The sequence below is a fragment of the Scyliorhinus canicula genome, chromosome 8, assembly GCF_902713615.1.
Source record: "Scyliorhinus canicula chromosome 8, sScyCan1.1, whole genome shotgun sequence".
NCBI classification, from domain to species: Eukaryota; Metazoa; Chordata; class Chondrichthyes; order Carcharhiniformes; family Scyliorhinidae; genus Scyliorhinus; species Scyliorhinus canicula.
This window is the reverse complement of record NC_052153.1, coordinates 195,231,302-195,240,216: the sequence shown is the minus strand read 5'-3', so window position 1 is coordinate 195,240,216 and position 8,915 is coordinate 195,231,302. Positions and strand designations below refer to the sequence as shown.

The 8,915-nt window shown below is 46.9% G+C and overlaps 1 protein-coding gene across 2 annotated transcripts in view; it reads left to right on the top strand.

The window, feature by feature from the left end:
• The window catches only part of ttc33 (tetratricopeptide repeat domain 33), a 90,569-nt gene that overhangs the window by 11,096 nt on the left and 70,558 nt on the right, over positions 1-8,915 (top strand). For both annotated transcript variants that reach the window (XM_038805963.1, XM_038805964.1), the window contains exon 2: positions 6,350-6,446. The gene's annotated coding sequence lies outside the window, so the exon portion shown is untranslated. The remainder of the gene's footprint in view (positions 1-6,349; positions 6,447-8,915) is intronic.

Genomic DNA, 8,915 nt, shown 5'->3' with positions numbered 1-8,915 from the left:
AACATGTGACTCCAGACCCACAACAATGTGGTTGACTCGTAACTGCCCACTGGAATGTCTGAGCAAATCTCTCTGTCCAAGGAAAATTAGGGATGGGCAATAAATGCTGTCTGAGCCGGTGACACCCACTTCCCGTGGAAGAATCAAAAATAATTAGAGATATTGTATTATAAAAGTTATATCCAGTTTCCTAATGGCATTGATGTAACTTTTACAATCTTGCAGCGAAACCCTTCCATCATCAGAGAGAAAATGCTGAAAAATCAAAGCTTTGACAAAGAGTCATTGGACTTGGAGCGTTAGCTCTTTTCTCTCCCTACAGATGCTGTCAGACCTGCTGAGATTTTCCAGCAGTTTCTCTTTCATTTCAGATTCCAGCATCCGCAGTAATTTGCTTTTAAACCCTTCCATCATCCCCGTGTACGGTGTATGATAATTGCTAGGATCTTACCAGATACCCATTTCTCATTGGTGGTGTAACTACTGGCTAGCGCTCTCTTCCCCCTGGTTGAATACTCACTTTTTAGAGATTTTCTCCCTCCTTACTATTTGTGTTTGTTGTTGTCATTTGACAATATCTGAAGTATCAGGTGGAATTAACAAAGGTGAGTTCGATGCTGTCGCGTGTACAGTGTTAGAACATAGAACAGCACAGAACAGGCCCTTCGGCCCTCGATGTTGTGCCGAGCAATGATCACCCTACTCAAACCCACGTATCCACCCTATACCCGTAACCCAACAACCCCCCCCCTTAACCTTACTTTTTAGGACACTACGGGCAATTTAGCATGGCCAATCCACCTAACCCGCACATCTTTGGACTGTGAGAGGAAACCGGAGCACCCGGAGGAAACCCATGCACACACGGGGAGGACGTGCAGACTCCGCACAGACAGTGACCCAGCCGGGAATCGAACCTGGGACCCTGGAGCTGTAAAGCATTTATGCTAGCCACCATGCTACCGTGCTGCCCTTCTGTTAAGACATTAGGAATTTGTTTATTTTCCTCGCCAATGTCCCCTGGTTCTTTGACACTTTGGAATGCTTCAAAGATTGAACGAAATGTTCGGCCAATCCATCCATTGCGGACTGATACGAGCTGACTTGATGGGATGTGTACCGTTTCCCTTCGCGTAGTCCTCAAACTCCTTTGAGGTAAACTGAGTACCATGGTCACTGACAATCTGCAAAATCTTGTGAGTATTCCACCTCGTTTCTCAGTTGCCGTTGACCTCTTTATCACGACTTCCGGCCATTAATAGTGTGTATCCAAAATCACTAAGGACACGTGGACCAGCCTAATCGATGTGTATTTTCTGCCATGCCTGTGTCGGCCATTCCCACGGATGTAATAGTTGGAATGGTGGAGTGTTCTTTAGTTTGCGCAAGATTGAAATTTCCCTACGTTCTCTTCAATTTGAGCACCTAATCCTGGCCACCAAAAATAACTGCGTGCCAGTTCCTTCATCCTCACCACACCAAGATGTTTCCAGCTGGTCAAAGACCCTACTACGCAAATATTAGGACATCCCGGACCAGACCCCAATTTGTGTTGGGATACCAGACGAGAAACCCCAAACAATTAGAAATTTGTAAAACTTAGTAAAGGATATTTTACCCCAGGAGTGATGACTCTGACCAACAGAACAAAGAAAAAGAAGTATCTTTTATGTTAAAACAAACTTTAATTTTACACAGAATTAACCACGCTGACAAAGCAGTTCTTAAATAAAAGGAGAAACTGTAACTTACTGTCTACACCTGCCACAATAGAATCTCCAACTAAGCAACCCAATACAGTTCACAATCCACTCATAACTAAAGTTAGCAATCAGGGTTACTTGCTGTTCTCTGTGCAGACCATTGTAAATATACCCTTTCAAGAACGAGGGCGACACAGTAGCACAGGGGTTAGCACTGTTGCCTCACAGCGCCAAGATCCCAGGTTTGATTCCCGTCTTGGCGGCTTGTGTCACTGTCTGTGCGGAGTCTGCACCGTCTCCCTGTGTCTGCATGGGTTTCCTCCGGGTGCTCCGGTTTCCTCCTACAAGTCCCAAAAGACGTGCTGTTAGGCAATTTGGACATTCTGAAGTCTCCCTGCGTGTACCTGAACAGGCACCGGAATGTGGCAACCTGGGGCTTTTCACAGTAACGTCATTGCAGTGTTAATGTCAGCCTACTTGTGACAAAAATTATTCTTATTATTACAACCTGAAAATCCTTCTGTCTTGTCGGACTCAAATCCTGTGGCAAAACTACAGATAGACCTGGCTCCTCCCATTCATTACATATTCTGTATCCCACAAAGATGTCCCATGAACTGCTTAGCTAGGACTAAATACCACTGCCTAATAAATTATCTATACTGCAGGACTCTCCTTTCTATAAACAATATTCTATGAGCCAACTCTCTATACACAAGTAAATGGTTAAAATCAATGATTATCTCACCTTTACGACTCCTTACTCACATCTTTAGCAGACAGTCTGCCTGCATTTTAACCCAGGGGTTTTAATAACATTACCACAACAAAATATGAAATATAGTATATAACAAATTCCTACATTCATCACACGAGCATGGAGGAATAATCACACAGATTCCCCATAATAGAGCTGCACTCTGAATTGTCAACTGAAGTCTTTGTGTGATATAGGGCTTGAAGTCTGGATTTTTCCTATGAACGTCTGACAGCGTTCCTTTTTGGACCAGGTCCGTCAGCTTCCCCATCACTGGATCAGTTCTTGTGTATATTTGAACTTGAGATGAAGTTAGTCATGAGCAAGAAATACAAGAAATTGACTAAACGTTGTCACAACACCCTGGGCAATCGTACGGTCAGTTCCAGCCCCCCTCGACCCCGAGTAGCAATATAAGTGAATTAAGAAATAATTCTTATTAACTTGTGGAGATTTTGGCTCTCGACTGCTGCACTGAGATGCGGACACCAGGTTTATCAGATGGTACCACACAACCTAAAGGAAATGTCTTGGCTTGGTCTATCGCGATAGGAGTTCCAACTCTGCCCAAAATCTGTGGTTTAAACAGAAATCCCAGATGCTGCAGCGATGTTGGAGCAGCTAACCAATAGACAGGCAGCAGGGCGGGGGATAAAAGGAAGAACACAGGACAGACAAAAAGGGTTTTACAACAGTATCTTTACAATATTCCTCAGGTTCACGCTTGACTTGTAACGGCAATCGTGACAAAGCAACAGTGCCAAGCCTGTTTGGCACATAGCAACGTGTGCAAAGGCTTCAATCATGTTGCAAAATTCGGCACAAGTTTGCCCTCATCACTGATCAATTCTTAAAGTGACCTTTATTGTGTCACATTTTGAAGACCTGTTTCTAAGATTGCTGACATTTTCTTTGGCTCTCTGTGTAAAGTGTCTTTGTCGATGATCTGACCGATATGAATGACTTGAAAAAGTTGCACTTTTCCTTTTGAACTCTCCGATTGTGGCTCTGTAATTGCTTCAGGGCAGCTTCCAAATTCTCCAAGTGCTGCTGTTCACTCGAACGGGTGATGAGTGTCATCTAAATAACATTGCACTCCATTCAACACACTGAGAATTTGATCCTTGCATTTTATGAAAAAGAGCAGGTGCAGATATTGTTCCCAAATGCAGTCTTCTGTAACTAAACAGACCTTTGTGCGTTATGATGGTGAGTGGTGGCTATGATTCAGCAGCCACATTGATCTGCAGATCTGCTTGTGAAAGATCAATTTTACTGAATTTCTGCCTTCCAGAAAGTCCAGCAAATAAGTCTTCAATTAGCAGCAGCGGATAATGATCTGCGCATGGAACTGGGTTAATAGTTGTTTTAAAATCTCTTCAAATTCTCACTGAGCCATCCCATTTTAATACAGGAGCGATTGGTGTTGCCCAATCACTTGCCGCAACTGGTTCAATGACTCCTGTTCGTATTCGCCTTTCTAGTTCTTCAACTTTAGGCTTGATGGCCTATGATGGGTATAGTAAGATATTTGCGTGGGTTTCACCCCCACAACCCAAAGTTGTGCAGGGTAGGTAGATTGGCCACACTAAATTGCCCCTTAATTGGGAAAAATTAATTGGGTACTCGAAAAAAAATTTTTTTAAATCCTTGTCGCCAGCATTCCCATCTATATATTTCTTTGTTGCGGAAAAAGAACATGTATGGCGGTGCCTACTCTCTGGATACTTGTCCAACATGATGAGAGGTTTATTAAGGGTGTTGCTCAACACAAACTGCCCAAAGCCCACGTAAACACTCTGCTGACATCACAACACATCACGTGACGCTTAACCAGCAGGAATGTATTCCCAGATACATAACCGTTAAGTAAATGAGAAAGAATGTTTGATGGGAATCGTGTAGAGGGAGCTTTACTCGTGTAGAGGGAGCAGTTTACATTCCACCCCATGCGGACGTGAAAATCGCGCTGGATGAAATGTACACATCCACAAATAGCCTTGAAACGAAACATCCCGAGGCCTTGTTCATCGTGGCCGGGGACCTCAATCAGGCCAAGCTCAAGAGGGTACTACCCAAGTTACCACCAACACGCCACCTGTTCCACTAGAAGCCCAAACATCCTGGACCACTGCTGTTTGATGGAGACAGTGTAGAGGGAGCTTTACTCTGTATCTAACCCCGTGCTGTACCTGTCCTGGGAGTGTTTGATGGGGATTGTGTTCTGGGAATGTTTGATGGGGACCGTGTCCTGGGAGTGTTTGATGGGGATCATGTTCTGGGAGTGTTTGATGGGGATCATGTTCTGGGAGTGTTTGATGGGGACCGTGTCCTGGGAATGTTTGATGGGGACCGTGTCCTGGGAGTGTTTGATGGGGACCGTGTCCTGGGAGTGTTTGATGGGGACCGTGTCCTGGGAGTGTTTGATGGGGACCGTGTCCTGGGAATGTGATGAGGACCGTGTCCTGGGAATGTTTGATGAGGACCGTGTTCTGGGAGTGTTTGATGGGGATTGTGTCCTGGGAGTGTTTGATGGGGACCGTGTTCTGGGAGTGTTTGATGGGGACCGTGTCCTGGGAATGTTTGATGGGGACCATGTCCTGGGAATGTTTGATGGGGATTGTGTTCTGGGAGTGTTTGATGGGGACCGTGTCCTGGGAATGTTTGATGGGGACCGTGTCCTGGGAATGTTTGATGGGGACCGTGTCCTGGGAATGTTTGATGGGGACCGTGTCCTGGGAATGTTTGATGGGGATTGTGTCCTGGGAATGTCTTTGATGGGGATTGTGTCCTGGGAATGTTTGATGGGGATTGTGTCCTGGGAATGTTTGATGGGGACCGTGTTCTGGGAGTATTTGATGGGGATTGTGTCCTGGGAATGTTTGATGGGGACCGTGTTCTGGGAGTATTTGATGGGGATTGTGTCCTGGGAGTGTTTGATGGGGACCGTGTCCTGGGAATGTTTGATGGGGACCGTGTCCTGGGAATGTTTGATGGGGATTGTGTTCTGGGAGTGTTTGATGGGGACCGTGCCCTGGGAATGTTTGATGGGGACTGTGTCCTGGGAGTGTTTGATGGGGACCGTGTCCTGGGAATGTTTGATGGGGACCGTGTCCTGGGAATGTTTGATGGGGACCGTGTCCTGGGAATGTTTGATGGGGACCGTGTCCTGGGAATGTTTGATGGGGATTGTGTCCTGGGAATGTCTTTGATGGGGATTGTGTCCTGGGAATGTTTGATGGGGATTGTGTCCTGGGAATGTTTGATGGGGACCGTGTCCTGGGAATGTTTGATGGGGACCGTGTCCTGGGAATGTTTGATGGGGACCGTGTCCTGGGAGTGTTTGATGGGGACCGTGTTCTGGGAATGTTTGATGGGGACCGTGTCCTGGGAATGTTTGATAGGGACCATGTTGTGGGAGTGTTTGATGGGGACCGTGTCCTGGGAGTGTTTGATGGGGACCGTGTCCTGGGAGTGTTTGATGGGGACCGTGTCCTGGGAGTGTTTGATGGGGACCGTGTCCTGGGAGTGTTTGATGGGGACCGTGTTCTGGGAGTGTTTGATGGGGATTGTGTCCTGGGAGGTTGTGCTGCTGCTAATTTGTCTCCTGAACATTATGGATGGATGTTAAATAAAAACCGAAAACTCTGGAAGTACACAGCAGACTGATGCAGGGTCATGGATCGGAAACGATAACTCCTGTTTCGCTCTCCACAGATGGTGCCACACCTGCTGAGGATTTACGACATTTGCTGTTTATATTTTGGCTTTGTCACTTCCATGGTATTTTGTGGGTAGTTGCCTGATATGGTGGAAGCTATGAAATTATATGAAATATCTCGTGATGCAGAATACTGCTGTCGTTATTCCCGCTTTGCTTCCATTGCAGTTATCAAACTAGAAGCTGAGGATTTGCCCTTTTCCCTGCGTGTCAAGAACACCTGGATTGGATTGGATTGGATTTGTTTATTGTCACGTGCATCGAGGTACAGTGAAAAGTATTTTTCCGCGAGCACTTCAACAGATCGTTAAGTTAATGGGAAGAAAATGGAATAAAAGAAAATACATAATAGGGCAACACAAGATATACAATGTAACTACATAAGCACCGGCATCGGATGAAGCATATAGGGTGTAGTGTTAATGAGGTCAATCCATAAGAGGGTCATTTAGGAGTCTGGTAACAGCGTGGAAGAAGTTGTTTTTGAGTCTGTTCGTGCGTGTTCTCAGACTTCTGTATCTCCTGCCCGATGGGAGAAGTTGGAAGAGTGATTAAGCCGGGTGGGAGGGGTCTTTGATTATGCTGTCCGCATTCCCCAGGCAGCGGGAGGTGTAGATGGAGTCAATGGATGGGAGGCGGGTTTGTGTGACTGACTGGGCGGTATTCACGACTCTCTGAAGTTCCTTGCGGTCCTGGGCCGAGCAGTTGCCATACCAGGCTGTGATGCAGCCCGATAGGATGCTTTCTATGGTGCATCTGTAAAAGTTGGTAAGGGTTAATGTGGACATGCCAAATTTCCTTAGTTTCCTGAGGACGTATAGGCTCTGTTGTGCTTTCTTGGTGGTAGCGTCGACGTGGGTGGACCAGGACATATTTTTGGAGATGTGCACCCCTAGGAATTTGAAACTGCTAACCATCTCCACCTCGGCCCCGTTGATGCTGACAGGGGTGTGTACAGTACTTTGCTTCCTGAAGTCAATGACCAGCTCTTTAGTTTTGCTGGCATTGAGGGAGAGATTGTTGTCGTTACACCACTCTGCTAGGTTCTCTATCTCCCTCCTGTATTCTGACTTGTCGTTATTCGAGATCCGGCCCACTATGGTCGTATCGTCAGCAAACCTTGAGATGGAGTTGGAACCAAGTTTTGCCACGCAGTCGTGTGTGTAAAGGGAGTAGAGTAGGGGGCTAAGTACGCAGCCTTGCGGGGCCCTGGTATTGAGGACTATTGTGGAGGAAGTGTTGTTGTTCATTCTTACTGATTGTGGTCTGTTGGTCAGAAAATCGAGGATCCAGTTGCAGAGTGGGGAGCCAAGTCCTCTGTTTTGGAGCTTTGATATGAGCTTGGCTGGGATTATGGTGTTGAAGGCGGAGCTGTAGTCAATAAATAGGAGTCTGATGTCAGAGTCCTTGTTGTTGAGATGCTCTAGGGATGAGTGTAGGGCCAGGGAGATGGCGTCTGCTGTGGACCAGTTGCGGCGGTATGCGAATTGCAGTGGATCAAGGTGTTCTGGGAGTATGGAGTTGATGCGCTTCATGATCAACCTCTAGAAGCACTTCATTACAACTGAAGTCAGGGCCACCGGACAGTAGTCATTGAGGCACGTTGCCTGGTTCTTCTTTGGTACCGGTATGATGGTGGACTTCTTGAAGCAGGGGGGGATCTCGGAGTGGAGTAGGGACAGGTTAAAGATGTCCGCGAATACCTCTGACAGCTGGTCCGTGCAGGCTCTGAGTGCACGACCAGGGATCCCGTCCGGGCCCGTCGCCTTCGAGGATTCACTTTCAGGAAGGCCGATCTGACTTTGGAAGCTGTGATGGTGGGTATGGGTGAGTTATGGGCTGCTGGGGCACTCGACAGCGGCTTGTTGGTTACCTGCTCAAACCGAGCACAGAATGCATTGAGTTCATCGCGGAGGGGTGCGCTGCTGCCTGAGATGTTGTTCGGCTTCGCTTTGTAGCCCGTTATGTTGTTGAGTCCTTGCCACAATTGCCGAGAGTCTGTCTGTAACTCTAACTTGGTTTGATATTCTCTCTTGGCATCTCGGATGGCTTTGTGGAGGTCATACCTGGATTTCTTGTATAGGTCAGGGTCGTCTGACTTGAACGCCTCAGATCTGTCCTTCAGTAGGGAGTCAATCTCGCGATTGTGGTTGGGGAACGTACGTACTGCTTTCTTTGGCACGCAGTCGTCCACACATTTGTTAATGAAATGAAATGAAGCAAAACAAAAAAGAAATGAAAAATGAAAATCGCTTATTGTCACGAGTAGGCTTCAAATGAAGTTACTGTGAAAAGCCCCTAGTCGCCACATTCCGGCGCCTGTTCGGGGAGGCTGTTACGGGAAGTCTGTGACGGTGGTGGCATATTCATTTAAGTTGGTCGCTGAGTTCTTAAATATGGACCAGTCAACTGTCTCTAAGCAGTCACGTAAGAGCTCTTCTGTTTCCTCGGACCAGCACTGCACAACCTTCTTAGCTGGATTCTCCCGCTTGAGTTTCTGCTTGTAAGCCGGGAGAAGGAGCACCGTCCTATGATCTGATTTCCCAAAGTGCGGTCAGGGGATGGAACGGTAGGCACCCTTGAATTTTGAGTAGCAGTGATCTTGAGTGTTGTCGCCCCTGGTGGGACAGGAGATGTGCTGGTGGAATTTTGGCAGTACACTCTTGAGGTTGGCCTTGTTGAAGTCTCGATGAACAAGGCCTCCGAGTGTTCAGTTTCGTAATTGTTTATGACT